This window comes from Lepisosteus platostomus, chromosome 5 (assembly GCF_059453375.1).
Source record: "Lepisosteus platostomus isolate fLepPlt1 chromosome 5, fLepPlt1.hap1, whole genome shotgun sequence".
In the NCBI taxonomy this organism is placed as follows: Eukaryota; Metazoa; Chordata; class Actinopteri; order Semionotiformes; family Lepisosteidae; genus Lepisosteus; species Lepisosteus platostomus.
Genome location: NC_142615.1, coordinates 64,770,208 through 64,793,543, shown reverse-complemented (window position 1 = coordinate 64,793,543; position 23,336 = coordinate 64,770,208). Strand labels below are relative to the sequence as shown.

Below are 23,336 nucleotides of genomic sequence, written 5' to 3'. Positions count from 1 at the left end.
CTTTCCACTTCTCTTGCACATCAGTATCCATACCTAGTTATTTAAACAAATTGCCTCTAATTATAAACATCTTAATATGCTGGCTCTGTGGATCCGCATCAGCTATGTTTGCCCATTCCTTCAATTCATGTGCATCCAACACACAGTTCAATGCCAGCAACTACACATTATCTAAAATACAATCCTTATTTCAGTATCTATGTAAACATATAGTCTGTTAACTTCATCATCTTCATCAAAAGTATGCCTAACCCCATTAGGAAGTGTTCTTGTTATAAGTGTATTCCTCAGCTTTCCCCAAATTATCTTCTTCTTGCCAACATCTCTAGTCTTTTATCCTGCAATAACTCAGCCAACACTTAAATCTCCAAAAGCTGCTTGTGTTAATTTCTTTAAATCACAAATATCATGTGTAAATACTGGCCATGTAATTCTCTGCATTGTGGAATAATAGTTTATTTTAAAGGGAACTAGAGAAACTAAGAACTAGAGAAATCAAGAAAGGCTTTTTTTCTAGAATTAATAAATGCACATCCTGTTCACTGGGGAAATTAAATCCACACTGAGCAATCTTCAATATGTTCAGAATATGACAGCAAGAATCCTATCAGGGATGCATTATACCTGTTTTCAAGTCCTTGCAATGGTTACCTATCAGATTTCGAGTCAACTTCAAAATCCTTATCCTCCTTATATACTGTCCTACAACTGTTATTATTGATCACCGAATTATTGTACTTGACATGACTTCATTCAGCCTTTCTTGAACGTCTATGACAGGCAGAGAGAGTGCTGTTTCTGGTGCGATCTTTTGCAGCTGACATTTCACTGTTTTAAACGAACAAGAAATTAGATTGCTCATAAATCAGTTATTCTATATAAACACAGCGTAATTGCCCTCCGAAAATCCTCTTTTTCTTGTTCGTTTTAGAGACCTTGATCGAAATTGATTTTAGATGTCAGAAAGGATTTATTTTCTCTGTATTTCCTACATTGCTTTGTCGAGATTTTAACTTTATATCTAACTTTATATCTAGGCTCAGATTTCAACTATAAAACGTACAGTAATTAATAGCAGTAAATACTGATGTTTTGCGCCCTCCTACCACAAAAATATATGTTTTGTAGTTGGGATTAACTTTATTTCGTACGCGTAGCTACTCCGATTCAGACACCGAACAGTTAAAGATGGCGGCAAATCAGACACCCAGAGAGGGGGGGGGCGTCTTCTCGCCTCCATAACTAAAATGCCAAATAGGAGTGGCTTAAGCGACATACACAGTCGTGTAACTGACAGTTTGAGGTAGCCTATCGTGTAAATTTCGCTTTGTTGCTGATAGGTTAAGCTTTTGAAACTCTGCCCCCAAGTCATGTGACTGATTTTTCGCCCTGTTTCGTTGGTTAAACGCAATGATCACAAGCACCACCATGGTAACTGGGATGTGTAGTTTTTAATTCCGTTTGAATTATAACTGTACGTACTGTCTTCATATTTGGCCAGGGCTTTAAAGAGAAGGCACGCCAAAAAATTTCGGTGCCGTCGTCTCCGCTTTAAAGGTACCCCCGTGCTGGAAGAATTTGACCTTGGAACGTTTGCCCAGCGTAGTTATAGTGGACATAAAAACAAGAGTTCGCTGGCATTATATCCTAGAAGACATAGACCGGCGCCAGACCGGTAAATGCTTGATGAACTAGGGATTGGACAGTTTCCAAGTGCTTGTACAATCGATGGAAATGTTCAAATAAATGTGCAAAAGAAATAAACAAAATAATCATTTATTTCTTTATCATATTGGCTAGCTAATGTCCTCTCTTTGCTAGTTAGTGGCTGTGTTTCTGCGTTGGGTAGCAACGGGTGACTGTTCTCAGGCGGAAGATGTAAACAGCTTAATTTTTGTGTTAAATAATTTTTAAAAATTAAAATTCATTCTATACAGCAATCACTTATTTGGGTATCGTTTCATAAAACTTTCATGCTTAAAATGTTTAGGGAGAAATGGAAGACTGGTGTGTATTTTTTCTTTAAACTATCAAGACCAGCCATACACAGTACAGTTTATGTACATACAGTAATGTTTATGTTCCTAAATTAATATCTTTTATGACCTTCAGATGCGTTATGCTCCTCTTCTTTTTATGCTCAGCTACTAAAATTTCCCTTTAGTGGTAAAATTCCATATAAATATTCAAAACTAAGTGGATTGAAACGTGCACAGTAAAGACATTAAATGATTAAATCTTTTCACTACCAACCAATGCACCACGAGTGCCCCTGTCGGTCATTTTGGCCAGCCAATCACTTACCGCGGTGCCCTACGGTTACTGAACCGCGGGTTTTTAACGCTCATTTTGAATGGCTGCATCTGTATTTCACTTCAGCCTTTCACTCTTGCTTCCTTCCAATGAGGACGGAGCTGCGGGAGAAAGGGCGCTATAGAGGATCGCTGTGGAGAGCTGCTGCTGTGCTTTGACATCTGAGCTCTGTGGAAAACGATCTCAGAACAATTCTGAAAAACGCGACTCTCCGAACGCCAGCCGAACAAGTCTCCACAGCCGAAGCGCTGTGTATCTTTTCAGCTGGCGATAAACCTTTCCTCGATCCTTTGCGGACTTGTAAAACTGTTCCTGATCAGAATAAAAAACGCTCACGCTAATACACAAGCACCCGTGTCTCGCCAAAGCTGACAAATAAACAGACGGACAAGCCGCACTGCACGTGTGAACAGGGGAATGAGCGAGCGAGCGGGGATAGGGCGCCTCCTGCGCTTAAAAGCTTACAGCACCTGGTATTCCCAGGCGGTCTCCCATCCAAGTTCTAACCAGGCCCATCCCTGTTTAGCTTCCGAGATCAGACGAGATCAGGCGTGCTCAAGGGGGTGTGGCCGTAAGCGAGAGCAAGGCTCGCTGGCACCCTTCTTATTGAGAGGACAGCTCCGTCACCTCTTTTACGACGCTGCTTTTTTCCCCTTGCGTTTTTCTCTTCTTCCCACGTTCTCTCTCTTCACTGCCTTCGTCCCCGCTCTATTTCACTTCAGCCTTTCACTCTTGCTTCCTTCCAATGAGGACGGAGCTGCGGGAGAAAGGGCGCTATAGAGGATCGCTGTGGAGAGCTGCTGCTGTGCTTTGACATCTGAGCTCTGTGGAAAACGATCTCAATACAATTTTGAAAAACGCGACTCTCCGAACGCCAGCCGAACAAGTCTCCACAGCCGAAGCGCTGTGTCTCTTTTCAGCTGGCGATAAACCTTTCCTCGATCCTTTGCGGACTTGTTTAACTGTTCATGATCAGAATAAAAAACGCTCACGCTAATACACAAGCACCCGTGTCTCGCCAAAGCTGACAAATAAACAGACGGACACGCCGCACTGCACGTGTGAACAGGGGAATGAGCGAGCGAGCGGGGATAGGGCGCCTCCTGCGCTTAAAAGCTTTCTGAATTCTGAGTACGTACGGGATCCTCGGCCTTGCGCTTAGAACAAAGTCCAAGTCCCTTTGCAGACAACAGCAGTTGTCACATGATTGTCTCTGAGGATGTGCGACAATGGCCAAGGAGAGCCCCGATCTGAGCTTGCGCTCACTTTTTGACCAAGACACAGATGTGTGCTGATTGGTTGAGAGTTTGGCTGGCATTGGAGACCCACGTGGTATTACCACGCCCTGCCAGTCCCTGATTGGTTGATCAAGGTGAGATATGAGTCACTTACTCTTGACACTTAGGAATGCAGTCCAGATGTCCATTTGGCACTCCCTAGACAGATAGGCGCCAATGGATGACCATTGATCATGATAGCCAGGCTTAGCTAAGTGCATCCCCATCTGGGAGCTGTCCCTTATCAAAAGAAAACATCTTAAATCAGCCTGCATGAATACTTTCTCTGTGGCTGCACCACAGAGATGGAAGGTGAGATGGGGCCTCATTTAGGACAGAATACCACCGCTTAATTCTGTCTTATTAACAAGCATTGCCGCTACATCGGCATCTCTCCTGTCAAACTTCCTCCTGACGTGTTTGACAGGATCTGGGCCGTGGTGAACAGTGGGAAAGACGCCCTGTGGAGAGTGAGGAACATGGGGCTGTTCAAAGGCATCGAGGTCCCAGTCAAGGCAGCAGGTAGCCTGGCCCTGTTCATCACCCAAGAGAACTATTACCTCAGAGATCTGTGGAGAGAAAGGAGGGAGGAAGCAGAAAATCTGTGGGAAATAGAGAGCATAGTTCAATATCTCAAGAAACTGTGAAAAACATTATCATGTTTAAGTAAAGAATGTGATTTACACCAGAAAAAAAGAAATTGTTGCTATGTAACTGGTACCACCCTCCGCCGCAGGGAAGGCTCGCTCCGTGCGCACACGTCCTTTCAATGCCAGTTCAACAAGTGCTCCGCATTAGCAGCGTCGGGGCTCCGGCGTGTCGCACCTCACCTCGCACAGCCCCCTCCTTGAATGTCTCGCGCTGGGCATGCTCTTCTCCACCTCATCTTATCGCGTGTGACCACCGACAATGGCCACAATGCCGGGGAATGGCACCTGTAAAGTGTTAATTGGGGCACAGGAACAGCCCGTCTCGTCTCGGGGGCCGGCTTCAAAGACAATACAGCAAACACAGCGGGGCGGGGGAAGTAGACGACACGACACATGCAGGTACATTCAGCTCCGGTGGGAACGAGTCATTTGTCGGTCTTTTAGTGTTCCCCTTTACCAATCAGTCGGGGTCTCCTCCTAATCCCCGTCTCATATGTAACAATCAATGACGAGGCCCCCCTGTCCCGCGATATTGTATTTGTCTCCTGGCCGCTGGCTGGCGCCGTGAGATTTAGTACTCGCGCAAGAGACCGGGGGCAGAGCGCCCCCCACAAAGTGTGCGCTCCAGGTTCCCTCTCGGGGCTCTGCAACACAGCGGAAAGGCAGCGAGAAGAAGCCTCTTGCTCTGACGCCGCAAGCCACAAGAGGGCGGAGGCGCCGCGCGCCCGGCCGACGTGTTGGACTGGTGTGCTTTATGTGCTGAAATAAACACGCGACAGCCCAGAAATGTTTTCAGAGTGCTGTGCACTGGAGGTTTTTGTCTTGTGAAGACTTGCCTTGTGCTCCTCCGTGCAGTTTGTTTGTTCTCCTCCAGTGCAGGACAAGCCAACACAAGGGAACACATTCGCCAACATCCAGGTACGCAATGCAATTTGGAAAGAGGCTCCTTTCCAAAGAGTTGCACACGAACGATCCTTCAGTCCAACTCGGGGGGCACAGAGCCCCAGCCACACACAGCTTCAAGTAGCGAGTTAGGCGCCATGGCTTTCGCTTGCGGCCACACCACCCTGAATGTGCCCAATCTCGTCTGATCTTGGAAGCCAAGCAGGGTTGGGCCTGGTTAATACTTGGATGTGAGACTTCCTGGGAATACCAGGTGCTGCAAGCTTTTGCTCTCTCGGCCAGCAGGGGTTGCCGTTGGTGCCGTAGGCTTTGGGAGGAAAACCTGGAGGATGGAAAGGTGATCTATAGCCTCATCTCTAGAGATGTTTTGTTGCTATGGCATGTGTGTGACCCATATAAAAAAAAACCCATTTGTAAAACGAATATCGAATCTGCCTCTAAATCTGCAAATGAAGATGAGTCGATAAACCACTTGTTTTTCATATAACTATACATATATTCATTTATTACTGATTTCATTAATTGAGCAGGGATACAATAGAGGTACAGCCATTCACTGTTTGACATGTCTGCACTGGTACAGAACCTAGCAATCAGAAAACGGGTGAAACTGTCTTGAGAATTAGCATACAGTACCGAGGCCCCCATGACCAAATAAAGGCTAACCTCGATAATCAGCCTAAATAATACAGACTACAGCAAAACGACTGACTTTGAAAAGGGAATGAATGTCCGGAAGGAGTAGTGCAACGAGCTTGAAATGCTTCTCCGGACCTCTAACTAAAAGAAACCGAGAACCAGCAGTGGAATCGACTCCCTTCGAACTGGATCGTATCGCAGCTCATGGTGTCGTAACTCTTCCGTATCCGATATTGAACCAAGCACATCAGGGGAGAGCGCGAACGCAGTCCCCCACTACCAGAAATTATGCAGTCGAGATTCCCACATTTGGGGAATTCGCAGGGGTCAGCACAGCCGGAGTGCAATGGCCGAGCCTCGCCCTGGGTGAACCGATTTCGATTTTTATGAACTTTATTTTCTTTTCACAAAAAAAATACAGGACATCACAAATTAGAAAGCTTTACATTAATATACATACTTAAAACAGTATATATGATCACATCTCATTACATTTTGACACGGTACCAGTTAAATAGCAACAATTTCTTTTTTTCTGGTTCAAATCACATTCTTTACTTAAACATGATAATGTTTTTCACAGTTTCTTGAGATATTGACCTATGCTCTCTATTTCCCACAGATTTTCTGCTTCGTAGCTTCGTAGCAATATCTGGGACAGACTTCCCCCCTGAGGGTAGCGGCCTGTACATTATTTACCTTCGGAGTCTTTCCTGCTTCCCACCCCATAGAAATTGAAACATCAATCTCCTCAGCGCCGCCGCAACACGGTGTTGGATTGGGAAGGTAGAAGCCAGAAAATTCAAGACAGGCAAGAGCTCGGCTTTGATGACCAGCACCTTCCCTGTCATGGTGAGGTCTCGGTCCTTCCATTGCATCAGTTTTTTGTTTAAGATTGGCAATTTGTTCTGCCAATTTACTGTTCCTATCTCTTCTCCAAAATACACCCCCAGGACCTTAATTCTCTTCTCTTGCAGCCTGAGATCATGTCCTTCTTTTGGCTCCCTCCAGTTCTGATAAAAAAAATCTCACTCTTAGATTTGTTAATTTTTGCAGAGGAAGCCAAAGAGAACTGATCACAGCACTGCAGTGCTCTGCTAATTGAGGCATTGTCAGAGAGGAGGAGGGTGACGTCATCCATGTATAGAGACGTCTTTACCTCCGTTTCTTTCACAGCGCCGTGCACCTTTTCATTGCTCTCGCTTTCAGAGCCTCCGAACGGCACACGAAAAAAAATCAATATCAGGACGCGCATTGAAGTGAAAGCAGGAAACATGCACTGTGCAGATCCCTCCACATTAAGAGGTGAGTGGGTCTGTTTGATGCACAAAGAATGCTTTGAAAAGCGTCAAAAGCAAGTCATTCCAAGTTGGTCGTTTGTGTTTTCCATTCACATGCGAAATGCTGAAATGATCTCTCGGCTCCTCGGTTTTCATTTCTGCTCCATAAAGGAATCACAGCACGCGTCGGCTTCCAGCATGGTGGGTCGGGATATGATGCCGGGGGTCGGAGAGAGCGATGTCTTCCTCGTTAGTATAGTGGTGATTATCCCCACCTGTCACGCGGGAGACCGGGGTACATCAGGACGTGCATTGAAGTGAAAGCAGGAAGCGCTGCGACATGCACTGTGCACACTAAGAGGTGAGTGGGTCTGTTCAATCACAGCGCTAGGCGAATCCCCAAACAGTATGCATGGCGACAAAAGAAGCCGGTTTGTTTCTGCTTGGTTTTGAACCAGGGACCTGTCACGTGTGAGGCAAACGTGATAACCACAACACTACGGAAACGGTGGGAAGCTGTGCCCAGTGGCCCAGTGTTGAGCTTCGCCAATGCGATTCAGCAGCTTCCAGTGCCTTTATTGGAGTGCGCTGATGGACCTTGCTCATTCTCCAGAGACCAGCACGCTTTTCATGGACAGAGCAGGAAAGGCGGTGCCACATTCTACAGCCCTCTCCACGCAATCGACAAAATCGGGCTACTGAAGTGGAGAAAATCTCCTCTCCAGAAAGTGCAAATATCATCTTGGAGAGTATAAATCCTCTTGCCGAAGGTCAGCACTGTCTACGAGAGTACCCCTCCCACCTCCTGCAGGTTTCTGAGCTGCAGCAATGATCAGTTCGTCTCACATGCGAGAAGTCTTCAGGTGGAAACAAGAGCCCCCTCTTCTCGCACATTTTGCACATGTTTGAGTGGTTTTAATGCGGCTCTTTCGTACATGGTGCTGATCTTTTGGAAAGCAGGATCAGGTGACTCCTGTCACACGAGAGAGCACAGCCTTTTCCACCCCCAGCGTGTGTTTTGGTAACTTGCCATGATCGTATAGTGGTCAGTACTTTGCGTTGTGGTCACAACAACCTCGGTTCGAATCTGGGTCACGGCAGAATAGGGGCGTCTGCCTGTACTACTTGCATGAATGAAGGCAAAAAAAAAGCCAATCGATGTGAACGAACGGCACTTTACAGAGGAGTGCTGCCTGAGTGGATTGTTGATGAGGCCACTCTGACATCTTCTGTTTTCTTCAATGACTTACTCAGTGAAAATATTCAAGGCGATCTTATCACTGTACTCCACGTAGATGATCTAAATGAATTCACAGTAGAGTACAGGACACACAGTGAGGAGCTCACGCAGTCAGTACTCTTGAATACGACAAGAGGAAAGGCACACTGCACATCTGTGGAACAGATTTAGCTTAATTGGCTTAGCTGGCTAAAGCACCTGTCTAGTAAACAGGAGATCCTGGGTCCGATTCCCAGCGGTGCCTTTCTTCATGTCTTACTGTACAGAGTTTATCGTTATAGGCAAATCCCATGCCTTTTAATTTACGTGAATGCAAGTGTTCGTTTCCTTTCTGCAACAACTTGTTTTTAAAGAAATCTATACAGCTTGCGAAAGATGAAAGACAAATGTTGAACCCATGCCCCCAAAGAACCTGGAGCCTTAAGCCAGCACCTTAGACTGCTCAGCCACACTACCCGCTGTGCCTTGTCTCTTTGTCTCATTACTTGCCTGGAGGAAGCCGGGTGGCTCTTGCTCTTTTCGTCCAACTTAGTGGCGTTATGACTGTGGAACCGACTGCACCTGCTTTTTCTGAGATGCTTCCCCTCTCATGGCGAGATCTCGACTTCTTTAACATAAAGTTTTTCTGTGGAGCAGGCTTCAGACCTCTGCGTACAGCACCCTTGATCTCATTTTTTTTACAGCAGCTGCATCCGGAAAATTGTGCTTTTTACTTTTTATTTGTACAACAAAAATACATACAATACAAACAAGAGCACATATAACGTATCAAGAAAATCGCCAGGGGTTCATGCTATAATACAATTACATTTTATGAAACACGATTGCACAAGGTAAATAAGAAAAGGTCCGCACACCCAGTGGGCAGTGATTCGTCGAATATACTATATATCACATCTTTGAAAAAATAAAACATTTCCCTGGGTCAGAGATTAAATAAAACTTCACTCGCACCAAACAAATTTATATTTCTAAATATCACAACATGATCGAATTTAAGTCATTTTAATAACAATGAATAGTCACCTATGCATTGCAATATAAACATTTATATTGATTTAAATCGCGTTTAAATCGCCTTTATTTAAAACCCATAAATAAAGCTGATAGTGTTTAGACTTTTAATTATTTAAAACTGTATTATAGCAGCACAATGCACAATGCAACGTAAATCGCTATCTTTGTCTTCTGCGTAATAATGTTCACCTCTCTGTCCAGCAAATTAACAATAGTAATAATAATGAACTTTATTGTATATGGCGCCTTTAAAGGTGGCTCCTCAAAGCGCTTTACAGGATAAAAACAATAACAACATTACTGTTAGGCTGGGCAAACTATTTTTTTTTAAAGAAATACAAAATGAGATATAATGATGTGTTCCGGCTTAGACATTAACGAAGAGCATAACAAAGGTCATAAAGGTCATAAACTATATTAATTTTGGAACATCAACATATTATGTAAACTGTATGTTGCTGTTATTGGTATTTTAAGGAAAAAAATACTGTAAAATCCTGGGTTCGGTACAATGATTCAGGCATTCATGTGAAGGACAACAGAGCTTTCACTGGCTCAAAAAGACAAAAAGAATAACGGACACAGCGCGAGCCTGCATTCTCTCCTCAGCCGTCCACACCACACTTTTCCCTGGGTCAGATTTTAAATAAAACTTCACTTGCACCAAACAAATTACCACACACTGAACACTGAACATGTTAACCCAAATATGTCTCACAATACTTTTATGGTACATTACTTTGCTAAAATGTATTTAAAAATAAAAACGATTACAAACGCCAGCAGAGAGAGAGACACACACACAGTTCTTCATTGTCAAAAAGTAATTGTTTTTTACTTTTTCAGCACCCAGACAAACGCAAACGCGTTATTAATGAAATGTTTTTATTCATTCTTAATCAAACTCACAAGTTGTCATCTGCTGTTGAAGCTCTGTGAGACTAGACTCACACATGGCTAGACTTGACTCGGCTCTGGCTTTCCCATCTATACCGATGCACTGCAAGTACAACCCTCCTCTCTGCGGGAGTGCTGGCAGTGACGAATTAAACCTGTTTCACAGGTATTTTCAAAGTAGAAGGGGGCGAGATTTCCAGCAAAAGACACCTCCCCCCCTTCAAAACCCAGTAAGTACAGTACTTACTAGTTAAGAAAGCTAGGCTCCTCAATGAAATCGCTTTAACATGCTAATGCATTGGTGTATTGGAGTAAGTAAAAAGACAAGGGACATTCTTCCTCCCCCTACATTCTCAGAGTAGAATAGAATTTTCCTTTGACAAAACAAGGCTCGCCAGATAATGTGAATCGAAACCTGTTTTTCTAGCTTTTAAAGTCGTGCAATGTATAAGCAGGAACACATCATTATTTCTTACATATGAAAAATACATAATATAGCTCCCAAACAAACACAAACGTGTTTTTAATAAAATGCTTTGTTCACTCATAATCTGACAATTTCAGGAAGACTAAGGAAGGACTAAGGAAATTGTCATCTGTTGTTGAAGCTCTGTGAGCCACAATTCAGATAGAGAAAAAAGAGCTGACTGACAAGATTTAAGATGTGGCTGTCAATGTTGGATTAAAAAAAACACGTTGCCCGATGTTAGTTGCATTGATTGAAAAATAATTTTAGTTCGAGAGACTGGATAAGTAATTCAAGTGTTTTTTTTTAACTTCCTGAAAAACAAGTAATAAAACTAAATTCAATTTAAAGGTCTTTATTAACATGACAGATGGGTGCAATCAGTGTTGGGTATTTACTTTGTAATCTGTATTGCTTGGTGATGCCACTTTTAAAGGTGATATATAAAATCAAGGCTTTAACTTGCTTTAACTCTGCAAGTCTGAGTTCTTGTGTCCGTCCTATCTGAGACCGAAAGTATTACAATATGTATCTTTATAGCAGGTGGTGTACAGCTTTTTAGTATAGATTACACTTTTCTAAAATGTATTTAAAAAATAAAAACGATTACAATCTAATCTTTCCACGTTTGATCCCAAGATCCCAAGAAAAATAAATCTAAACGGGGAGAAAGCTATGCTGAAAGTTTATTAAGATACTTAGAAGACTACACAGCCCAATTTATGTTGCATTTGTCTGATTGTGAGGCGAAACAGCCCTACACAGCCCTGTCGCAGTACACAAATATAATCATATCGTTATTAATTTCTTTAGATACGCAATTCCATATTATATTAGCAGAAAAGCTTAAAACTGCCACTATTTCACATGTTAGTTAAAGACTTCGATGCTTAAAATGTTTAGGGAGAAATCGAATTTTCTTTAAAGTACTGATTCATGTACTTTAGCCTTCTGAAGTAGTTCCATAATATCTGGTATACGGAAAAGAAAGTGTTGAGAAAAAAAGCCTGGATTCTCATGTATCTGATACAAGTATCTTTTAATACAGTCTTTGATGTGCTCTTGAGGATCCTTGTGATATTTTGAGCCCTGGTTGAATGATAAGTGTTGCAGTTTAAATAATTTTCGTAGTTAGAAATTATGAAACGCTCTGTTAAAAGCAAGGGAGTTTTTATGTCCGTTGCAGTAAAAGAAAATGCCTGACAAAGTAGGGCTTGGACAGATTCCAAGTGCTTGTACAAATGTGCTTAAGAAATTATCCACGAAATGCTGTGGTGTTTGTCAAAGAAAAAACTAAAAGTATTTTCGTTTAAAATGACGGTTAGAAAGAATGTGGACCAGCATAATACTTTGAGTTTACAGCTTGTCCAAAGTCATTCATTATTAATACTATTAGTAATATCTTCGGTAAAGGCTTTGATGCATAAATATTTCTGATAAAGGTAGGTTGTGTACTTTTGTCCAACTTTTGTCCAAGCTCAAATGCTGTACATGAGAGGTTCCAGCATGACCTCAAATGACGCGATACACTGCGTGATACTGCATGATACTGCGTTTTAATGTGACACGCCCACCGGGGTATACCACGAAATACCCCACCCATTTTGAATGGCTGCATCTGTGTATACGTCGCTGCGACGTATTATCAACATCTAATTGCAACCGTAAAATCGACAACATTAATAAACGCATATATAACGTCGAAAACACATCTAACACAGTGCCTGAGGCTTTTTACTGTATATATCGTGGGTGCTGCAACTAGGAGTATACAGCCATCTGCACAGTGTACGAACTAAATTATTAACGTAGTAATTAATTAATTTACTATATTTATTACTGTATTTTCTATATTTATTACTATATGTACTATATTTATTTTACACGTGTAAATAAATTAATGTTTGGCCATTGACAAAGTACAACTATTTTTTAATTACAAGTTAAGTAAATCCTTTTGCCCAAAACTGAAGGGGCGACACTCCTCCCTCCCCCCGTGACACCAGGCCTGTCCCCATCCTATTCCATAATGTCATTATATATAATACCTTACAACAGTGACCGTTTCCTTACTAACTGCATGCGTTAAAATTGCACATCAGCTCATAGTAGGGGGCACATAGCTGCGATGTATTATCAATGTTAAATTTCAACCATAATATCGACAACATTAATAAACGCATACGTTGTGGTATATTTTCCGGTTATATACCACAATGCATTGCTAGTATTCGTTGGTCACCATTTTGGACACGTTTTTCAATCGTAGAAGAAATCCGCAAATATCTCAGCAATCCTCTTTTGACGAGTAAGTATAAATAATTATAATAATACTATCTGAATACATACAGATCTTACTTAATATTATTTTGATTAAAATAGTACGTGAATAAGCAAAAAATGGCACATAAAAATAGTGTGAAGGGGAAGATGACACAAAATCGTTTTGCCGTTTCTCTAATTATTCTTATTCTATGTTGTACTTTCAAACTTTGGGTACTCTTTAATTAGGACAGACTTTATTGCTCAACTGCTATGATGCAAGCCAAATTTTATACGTTTATTATAGCTTTGAGCTTAGTTAACCTTAATGGTTCATTTTTGAGATTATACTAAAGAAGATATTAATCATCATTTATTTGGGTAGTAATATTATATAATTTTCTCCTAGCTGCGGTGCTGAAGTCCCACCCTACCTTTAAAGAAATAAAGGAACACACAATGTGTTACTTGAAGAATGCATATGCAAGGCAGGGGGCCAGGAGATCTGGACACTGAAAATAATAGGTTTCTGGTTCTAACTGTTAGGACAATTAGACAGGGTTTGCAAATGGTGGACAAAAATCGTCTTAACTTTCATTGTAATATTTTTTTTCTTGGAAATATAGAAGTTGTACATTTTAAAATCTGTATTGTAATGTATAATAGGCCTCTACCCATATACGTATAATAGTCCTCTAAAATTATCCGTATAATAGACTTCTAACCATATACGTATAATAGACCTCTAAAGTTATCCGTATAATAGACCTCTAACCATATACGTATAATAGTCCTCTAAAGTTATCCTGAACTCCAATCATATATGTATAATAGTGCTCTAAATTTATCCGTATAATAGAACTCCAACCATTTATGTATAATGAACACCTTATCATAGACGTATAACAATAGACATATATTAGAATTTCATTCTAGACGAATTGCGGACCACATTTAGACGTCTAAGGTATGCATTTAATAGACGTATATTATACGTCTTTTGCCCACTGGGCCGTCGTCCATGTGACTGGATATAAAAATAACTGATTCATTTTTAACCGGTCTCTGGAAGCTTAGATGTGACTATTTTTCCTTCCTTATTTCTTCATTCCCATGAATTTACTCTGTATTAGAGGAAACGCGAAAGTGGGAAACTGCAGACATTCTTCGTGAGTGGTGGATTGTGGTCAGTGAGCATCTGCACATCTCTAAGTCAGTTCCACAAGCTGTTCTGTTGGGGATGTAGCTCAATGGTAGAGTGCATGCTTTGCATGTATGAGGTCCTGTGTTCAATCCCTGGCATCTCCAAGTGTTTCATATTACTGTGCTCACATCGCAATCTTCTGTTGTGTGAGAACTCCTTGTCTGTGTTTATAGACAGCTAGGTTTACACAATTAAATTAAGACACACTCGAAGTGCTACAGTGTTCTCTCCTGTTTTAAATGTAACTCCAAAACATTTTGTTCTGTTCTTCACACTTGTCATGGCTTTTGCAGAAAACACCCTTTGAATTTCTTGAGAGATCATTCAGCGAGTGAGTCCTTCCTCTGGACTCCGCACTAAGCTGAAAGCTGCACAAACTCCTCATTGCATGTCCTGTACTCTTACAAGCGCTCTCGTGTAGATGTGGAGCACAGTTATAAGGACACTTTGAACTTTTTCCGTTTGAAACGGAAAATGCAAATGATCATGAAAAGTATTGATCGTATAAAATATCCATGGTACAACTCGAGAAAGAACTGAAGGACTACACAACAACTTTTGATGATTACAAGTTACTTTAAGAAATACAACCATCCGCACATGGGCTTGGATCCTGAACGCTTAAGTTGAAAGAGCAAAAGCGAAGGATGACCTGTAAACTCTCTTCATTGTCTTAAAGTTTATAAAATAAAACAATATCTTACTTTCTTAATAATTTCTTACTGTTTATAGACGATTTATTGAATTTTTGCAAAATCTCATTTACAAACTTTTTTCTGTTAAATTGTTATTCACATACTCGAATGTAGATAAACGTTATTGTCTTCCGGGTGTGTGCCCATTTCTCAAAAAAAATATTTGTTAGTCTGTTGGGAGGCTGCACAAGGTGTTTAGAGATAGAACATCTGAAAGACAAGCTTTCTAAGCTTAACATCAAGGCAGTTTTCTCAACAGAAATGCTCTTTGGCACTTTCAGCTTTACTTTGGGAACATTGCCGAGATCACTTCTGAGCCAATGCACGTGATAGTGTGCCGGCAAGTACATTTAATATTGGCTGTGTTAGCGAGCTGCTTTTCCCTTTGAAACTTTTACTTCTTCATGCTGAATCATTGGCAGGGGTAAAGCTAATTAAATCTTTTCGCATAGCGCTCCATCAGAAAATACTTTCTCCTTGGTCAAAACGGGCACAGAAAGTTTTATAAGGGCAGCCTGTTTTGCACCGTCTAAATAACCGACAGTATGCGAATAAGCTTTTTAATAACAGTATTTACAATATAACCCATGTTCAAAAATGCTTTTAGCTTCTTTTAGTCTAAGAAACAGGGGTGTTTTAGCGGATTGTGGTCTTCAATTAGTAAACGCTGAAGTGTTTCCCCGCTTGTGAACAGATCTGGCTCCATTTAAACAGAATCCTGCTCAGCTCCTCCTTTCACTGCAACTTTTGAATTGAGCCCAAAGCGATAAGCAAGCTGAAATATCAAAGCTCATTAGGTACTAGAGATCATGGTATGTTATCAGGTAAATGCAGTCCCATGTATCCTCCGTAATTTCGAGTAAATACCAAAACACACCATCCGCGACCCACAGCGGGAATAAGCAGGACTTGGTTGTTCAGAGCGTGAGGCAACTATCGCCAAGAGGGGGGTTTGATCCTCGCTCTCGCTACTATTTGAAATGCCAAAGACGCGTAATAGAGATTTTTGCAGATGTTTTTTTATGCTCCACTATACATTACAATAATGAAAACAAATCAATTAGAAATATGCAATACAACGTCGGTTCCCGAAAATAAAATCTGTTTTACACAGACATCATTGCTTTTGAGATAATCCAGATTGTGAAGACAACTGCCCCCTAGCTCTGGAAAATATTACTCAAAGGTTGGAAAGTACAACACGTTTGTACGTTTGACGTTTACAACATGTAACATGGCACTTCTCCAGCAAAGCAACTCAGGTTGGTGAACTACTGGTGTATTCAATACACCTCCATTCATCCATCACTTGTCAGGATGGTTGAGTGTTCTAAAGCACCATTCAAAGCGTTTTACAGGTAATGGGGACTCCCCTCCACCACCACCAAAGCACCATGATCAAAGACTTGTGTTTTTCTAGCTCTCACGGGTATTCTTGTCTCCAGATCGAGGTGTGGGTTCAAATCCCACTCCTACCAGTTGCTTGTCAGGATGGTTGAGTGTTCTAACGCACCCTGATTAAGGACTTCTGTTTTTCTAGCTCTCATGGGTATTCTTGTCTCTAGATCGAGGTTTTGGTTCAAATCCCACTCCTACCAGCTACTCTTTTTCCCTGTTACATTTTCCCATCTTGATGTGCTTGCTGACAATGACAGGAGGAGGAAAATGGAGAAACTGCTTAGCAGACACATGATGGGCAGGAAGATTCATGAACTATTAGATGTGATTAGCAGAAAGTCAACTATAAATAGACTTTGTGCATTAAGAACTGTTTGTGTTGCCTGTAATCTAGGTAAGATTTTCGGTAAGGTATGCATTCAAATGTGAAAGACTATAATAATATAAAACCAGGAGAAGACTTATTAAAACATACTGTTTTCCTTGCAGTTTCTAATGTATTTTATTAAATGGGGGCTTTGTGAAATCAACTTTTAGCCTCTTGGAATGCAGTCACTCTCCCCGGTCTAAATACCATTATGTAAAATTAGGAAGCAGCAGTATTTTGATAAAGTGCGGTGTTCCTTTATCACAGTAACACAACAGTAAACAGTAAACGCTCAGGTGTTTATAATTACTCGGGAGCAGATCACCCTCAATCTAGAAAAAACCTTTCACAGCGATATTTGAATCGAGCCCCATAGCGTTAAGAAAGCTAAATTACACAAAGCTCATATGACATTGGGAGTCACTGTACCCTATCACGTCCTGCTTGCACTGTCCTACTAAAAGATTAGAGGGATCAGAAAGGACACAAACAACCCATGAATCAACGATTTTGAACTTAAGGGTCGCAAGCTCTACCGACTGCGCCTCTTGTTCCTCTATTACAACAGTAAAATTACTAGGGTTGATTCAACATATAGTAAGCTGACCCCGCTCCCAGCGACGGCACGGTGGCCAAGTGGTAAGGCGTCGGTCTCGTAAACCGAAGATCGCGGGTCCGAATCCCGTCTGTGCCTCTTTCATTCACCGCCACGTTCCTTTATCTAAGTCTACAAGTAACATGGAAACGTCTCCTCTTGTTACTCTTTCTGTGGAAGCGCACAGTTTCCTGTTAAAGCCAGAACGTATTGCGGAAGTCTAATATACTGTATGAAATTTGTTAAGAACTTGATTGTCTTTTCACAGAGAAAAACGAGAAAACCTTTTTTTCAGAAGTGGGATTCGAACAAAAAACCCGAGGGGAAACTGTGACCTGAACGCAACGCCTTAGACCCCCAGCCAACTCGCCTGTGGCTTTTATATTGAATTATATGTAATTTATTTATTTCTACTCGTTGATAAGAAAAAAAGTGAAATCTCTTTTTTTTCATGTGGAAAACTAGCACAAGCAAATGTAAAGTTCAGAGCAGCGCTCAATAAAAACGATCAGAAACCGAAAGCGCGAATTATGCAGATCAGTACATTCCCATACCAGTTGTTCTGCAGAAGAAATAAAAATAGCCGAACTCAAAGACGTTGTATTGCATATTTCTAATTGGTTTATTTTCCTGATTGCAATGTATTGTGAAGCATAAAAGCCAGCTGCATCAATCTCTATTACGCGTCATTTCTAAAGGCGTTTCAAATAGCAGCCAGTGCAGTATTAACGCTTTTGGAGCATGTATTACATTGTAAATAATCTTATTTAAATAAGTTTAAATTCGCACACTGTTATTTAGACAGCGCAAACCTGTCTGACCTCATACAACTTTCTGTGCCCGCTGAGTAGATCTTAAAGCAGCTGCAGCCAAAGTACCCGTAATGGCAACACAGTGCTTTGAGTTCGGCTTTTCTTATTTCTTCTGCAGAACCACCGGCATCGGAATATACTGATCCGCATAAGAAGCGCTTTCGGCTTTGATGGTTTTTATTGAGCGCTGCTCTTAACTTTACATTTGCTCAGGCTAGTTTTCCCCATGAAAAAAATACATTTCCCAAATTACACGATTTCACTTTTTTTCCTATCAACAAGTAGAAATAAATAAAACATATAATGCAATATAAGAGCCACAGACAGGATGCCTGGTGGTCTAAGGCGTTGCATTGAGGTCGCAGTTTCCCCTGGAGACGTTTGTTCAAATCGTACTTCCGACAAAGAGCCTCTCTCGTTAGAGTAGAAACGACAGAATCTCTAAGTAGAAAACATTTCCACAACATCTCGCATTTCACGTGTTTAATGTTATTTGTCTTAGTGGCTGTTTCGGTGAATGATGGCTCTCTTTTCTTGCAGGGTGACGGCAAACTTCTTCAGAGAGGGAGTCTCCCACGCACGGCTTTTCTTTATCAGGACCGAAGGTAACAGAGACAGACTTCAAACTCAAATGAATTACTTCTTGAGCATTTATGACCGGTAAAAAGCTGAGAGCAGAAGAAAACGTCATTGGAAATGAAGAAATGTCTGCTGACAGTAATCAGAGCTCACGCTCAACTGCGGACAACCGCTCCTTGTTAGTACAGTGTTGAGTACCCCCGCTTGTCGCGCGGAAGACCGGGGTAAGTTTCGGTGACAGGGTGCTGGTTTAATTTTTTAACAACCTGACTTCAGTTAAAAACTGTGTACTATTTACTAAGTTTCAGACTACTTATTGCGGTAGAATATGGAGATCATATCTAGCTCTGAGCTCAACTGCAACAAGAAGTCGTGCTTAACAAAGTCAGAGCCCAGCTGAACGTGTGCTCAGTGTAGTGCCCAGGACTCAGGAGCATTGTTGTGGTTCTAATTAGCACGAACTGCAGGGGCTCTGAATCAGAGCATTTCAATTGATCTGTTCAGTAAATTAAAATGCAAGACACCTTAAAATGGGATTATTACTTTGTCTCTGTCCCCTTTGTATATAATCGAATGTTTAAAAGATACCAGTAAGGACACACAACTACTAATGGGATACTTTTTGGAAATAATCCCAAAACAAGCACGTGCGGCAGCTGGTAAACCCCTGTAATAATATTTGCAGTGACAAAACACTTTGAAGATATGCAATCTATTTAAATATGGATTTACTAAATTTCAGTTCTCCGGCATAACTGAACTCTCACTGTCGCATACTAAAGGCTTTACATGCATTAGCTGTGATACAGATTCTAATAAACACAGAATGAAACTTAGTTTTGTTCCTCATGGTGATCCTCTTGTAGATCCAAATGAAATGTTTAATATGATCCCCCAAGAAAAAAAAGGAGTCCATTTCTGAATAATTGATACCCCATCAAACATTTTTTAATATCCCTGCAAGTTTATACAGAGAATGCTGGTTCGCGGCTTAAATTCAAATTAAAAAAAAGGAAACGAGTTGGAAACTATGTCAATCTGGGATTTAAATCACCCAGAACATTTCACTACATTGGGCAGTATGTGACAGAGAGCAGCTCCTGACATCCTGACATCCCTTTGATAGATCAGTTAGTAAAGTGGAGGACTGTAGTGGGTAATAGCAGGGACACCTTAGGTTGCTGGTTCAATTCCGGCTCAAAGGATGGCACCTTTTGTGTACTTTGTTTAATCAAAAAGTTAAAATAGTGAATCTGTTTCATTCATGCGTTGAACAAAAGCTCAATAAACGACGAAGCAGAGGCTCCTGTTCTGAATTCACCTCACGTCTGATTGTCTTGTTTTGGTCAAGATCTGATCTTTGAATTAAGGGACTACACTGTCTGCTTTTTAATTAAAAAATACATACAAATGTCAAGTTTTTTGTAGATATAAAGGTGTTCTCTGTTTTCAAAGGATAGCTACTTAATTGGCTTTATGATTTGGTATTGATTTTGTATTGTTGTATTATTAAGTTTGTGCTTTCTGTGTTTTTATCGTATTGTGAACTACTTTTTTAAACAAATGCTTACAAAGGCAGACACGGCACACATCTGTTTATACCAGCGGTGAATTGTACATTTTTATTAAGTACAATCTACTGTGCACTTTTGGGAGTATAACAGGTTCGATATAAAGTGGCAAAAATATAAAAGGGAAAAATACCCCAGACTGCGTGTAAAGGCTTCGTTGTGACTGTTGTTTTATTTTTAGATAAAGATGGCGTACTGTGCACAAAATGTTGCAGAAACACAATCTTATATTTTAATAACTATTATTTTAATAATTTGATAAGTATGAGGTCCCGGATCCAAATCTTCAGTCCTGATATTTTTAAAAATGATATCTTCCCTTCCTCTCGTTGAAGTCACACGATGTGAACAATTGTTTTTTTTTTTCACGTTGCGATCCAAAGAGCCTCAGATGCACAGTCTAACAGTAACCAAACCAGGATGGATTCTGCTGGGAGCCGGACTGAGCTCATTCTCACTCCCTGTGCTGAAAACAGAATTATCTCTTCTCCGAACATCGTCTTCAGCTGCTAGATACTGTTCTGTGTCCTACTGCTCCAGCAATTCCTTTGACCAAAGACAGATCACTTGTGTGCTTTTAACCTTCTTGCAGCTACAGGCGAGACTGAAGCTGGAGATGTGAAGGCACCCGCTGGTGCATGTTCTCCAAATTTCACAATCGCGACAGACTTCTCTTTTTTTTTAAAAGTAGATATAGCCCTGAAAAAAGCATTGGCTTTGTCAGTTTTTACATTATTCAAACATGATTTTTTTATTGCATTTTACATAATAATAATAATAATTATAATTATTATTGTTTAAACTTATATAGCGCTTTTCTGGACACTCCACTCAAAGCCCTTTACAGGTAATGGGGACTCCCCTCCACCACCACCAATGTGTAGCCCCACCTGGATGATGCAACTGCAGCCATAGTGCGCCAGAACGCTCACCACACATCAGCTATTAGTGGGGAGGAGAGCAGAGGGATGAAGTCAGTTCAGAGATGGGGATTATTAGGAGGCCATGACTGGTAAGGGTCAATGGGAAATTTGGCCAGGATGCCGGGGTTACACCCCTACTCTTTCAAGAGACGACCTGGGATTTTTAATGACCACAGAGTCAGGACCTCGGCTTTACATCTCAGCCGAAGGACGGCACCTGTTTACAGTTTAGTGTCCCCGTCATAATACTGGGGCATTAGAACCAACACAGACCCGCCCAGTGACAGAAACCAGACAGTATCGTGTGTCGGGCTCGGCTGCGAGCAGGACAATGACGTCACGGGGACAAAGTAGAGAAAATCAAAACGGTTCTATAAAAGACCTGTGTCAGCTGTCGGTTCGCAGTCTGGACTCTAAATCCACCGATCCGATTTCAAATCTCTCTAACACCTGAGCTACGGCTTCTTTCGAGTAGTTATTCAGGAGAACATTATGTTAATCATATAGATGAAGCGTTTAATATATTCAGGTGGGTAGCTACGTCAGCATTCGTATCTGCAAAGGAACAAGTAATACTGTAGGTTTATTCCACGCTGAAAAGAGAAGAGAGAAAACAAACCTGAAGAAGGTTTCACAGCTATGTTTTCTCTCTTCTCTTTTCAGCATGGAATAAACCTATTCCCAGTGGGCAGTGATTCGTCGAATATACGTATATGTATATATCGTCGAATATACGTATATTCATGGCGAAATACGGCTATACGTATATATACGTCGCCGCGACGTATAATCAATGTCGAATTGCAACTGTAAAATCGACGACATTAATAAACGCATATATAATGTTGAAAACACATCTAACACAGTGCCTGAGGCTTTTTACTGTATATATCGTGTGTGCCGAAACTAGGAGTATACGGCACTCTGCACAGTGTACGAAGTAAATTATTTTCGCAGTAATTAATTAATTTATTATATTTATTACTATATTTAGTATACACGTGTAAATAAATTAATTACTGCGAAAATAATTTACTTCGTACACTGTGCAGAGTGCCGTATACTCCTAGTTTTAAAACTGACAAAAATGTAGAAAACACGTTTCTCACTTAGAAATTTAAGATGGGGGTGGGGTATTACTAGTAGCGGCACTGAACTCACCATGGTGCAATTCATTTACGAGACGGGCTAGTGGTTTAATGGATAACGCGTCTTATTTCGGTTTACAAGATTATCGATTCGACTTCTTCCGGGGTTGTGTGATTTAAATCAGGCTCCTCAGAAATAGATGTCCGGTATGTAAATGAACTGCACCTGAAAGCAAACGTTGGGTCTGGGTTCCTTTCTTTCCTGCATGAAATAGCAAATCATTACAAAAAAAGACACCAACTAATGTCCAATAGCGTTAGTCATTTAAGTAAACATGAATATACTGTAAGGTCTTGGTACATAGGAGTGGATTTCAACCACAATTAAAAAAGGGGCGAATTATAATTACAGGCTTCAGACACGTTTTCATACAAAAGTGACCAAACACTCCCTAACTTTCAGGTTTGCTTGAACCTGTAACAAAAACATGGTCTGAAACTTCCATTCTCTGATGTTACTGTCTCTAAAGTCGGACATGATGTTACGCAGATGGGCAGTTTTCTCTCGTCGAGTTCAAGATTATTCGCTGCATAAGCTCCTTATTGCGTGTTCTGTACTGCTCTGTTATTTTGTTCAGATTACCTAAGTGGTGTACAGATAAAACCCAACCGCGTGGTGTAATTTCTGGGTTCGGGACCAGCAGCACCTGCAAGCACATCAGCTGACCTCAACATGACTTGAACTCACAACTTTCTGATCTGAAGTTAGACATGCTACCATTGCGCCACGAGGTCACACATTAATTCCCCCAAAGAGAAAAATCAGCGTCCCTGAAAAATATTTTTTTCATTCTCTTCCGTGAGGAGCGCCGCTCTTCAAAAGAGGGTCTCTTCTTCCCAGACCACAGATTATTCTTTCCGCCCGTCTCTCTCACAGAGAGCAGACACACCGTCTCCACTGATGTGTTTACTACATCTATAGATCTGACCCCCTACAGCCCCTTTATACAGCCCCGATATTCGATATTCCCCGATAAAGAACAAAAAATATTCCTGGATAGGATATTTACCACCAGCCTCGTGAACATCTCATCTTGACCTCTTCCAGGAGGAGCACAATTAACACAGAATCCTCTCTCCATTTAGCAAATAACACAAAA

General features: G+C 41.1%; 1 long non-coding RNA gene, 3 other non-coding genes and 2 pseudogenes across 4 annotated transcripts in view; 4 read left to right on the top strand and 2 right to left on the bottom strand.

Annotated features, from left to right (window-relative positions):
• LOC148671272 (uncharacterized) overlaps window positions 1-23,336 on the top strand; it is a 170,859-nt gene that overhangs the window by 18,989 nt on the left and 128,534 nt on the right. The gene's annotated exons all lie outside the window — the stretch shown is intronic.
• Window positions 2,772-2,890, bottom strand: LOC148671287 (5S ribosomal RNA; annotated as a pseudogene).
• LOC148671286 (5S ribosomal RNA) lies at window positions 5,290-5,408 on the top strand (annotated as a pseudogene).
• On the bottom strand, window positions 6,031-6,201 carry LOC148671285 (U1 spliceosomal RNA). The gene has a single exon (XR_015937420.1). It is a non-coding gene; the product is annotated as a U1 spliceosomal RNA (small nuclear RNA).
• On the top strand, window positions 14,181-14,252 carry trnaa-ugc (transfer RNA alanine (anticodon UGC)). Its single transcript has one exon. It is a non-coding gene; the product is annotated as a tRNA-Ala (tRNA).
• Window positions 17,231-17,302, top strand: trnat-cgu (transfer RNA threonine (anticodon CGU)). The gene has a single exon. It is a non-coding gene; the product is annotated as a tRNA-Thr (tRNA).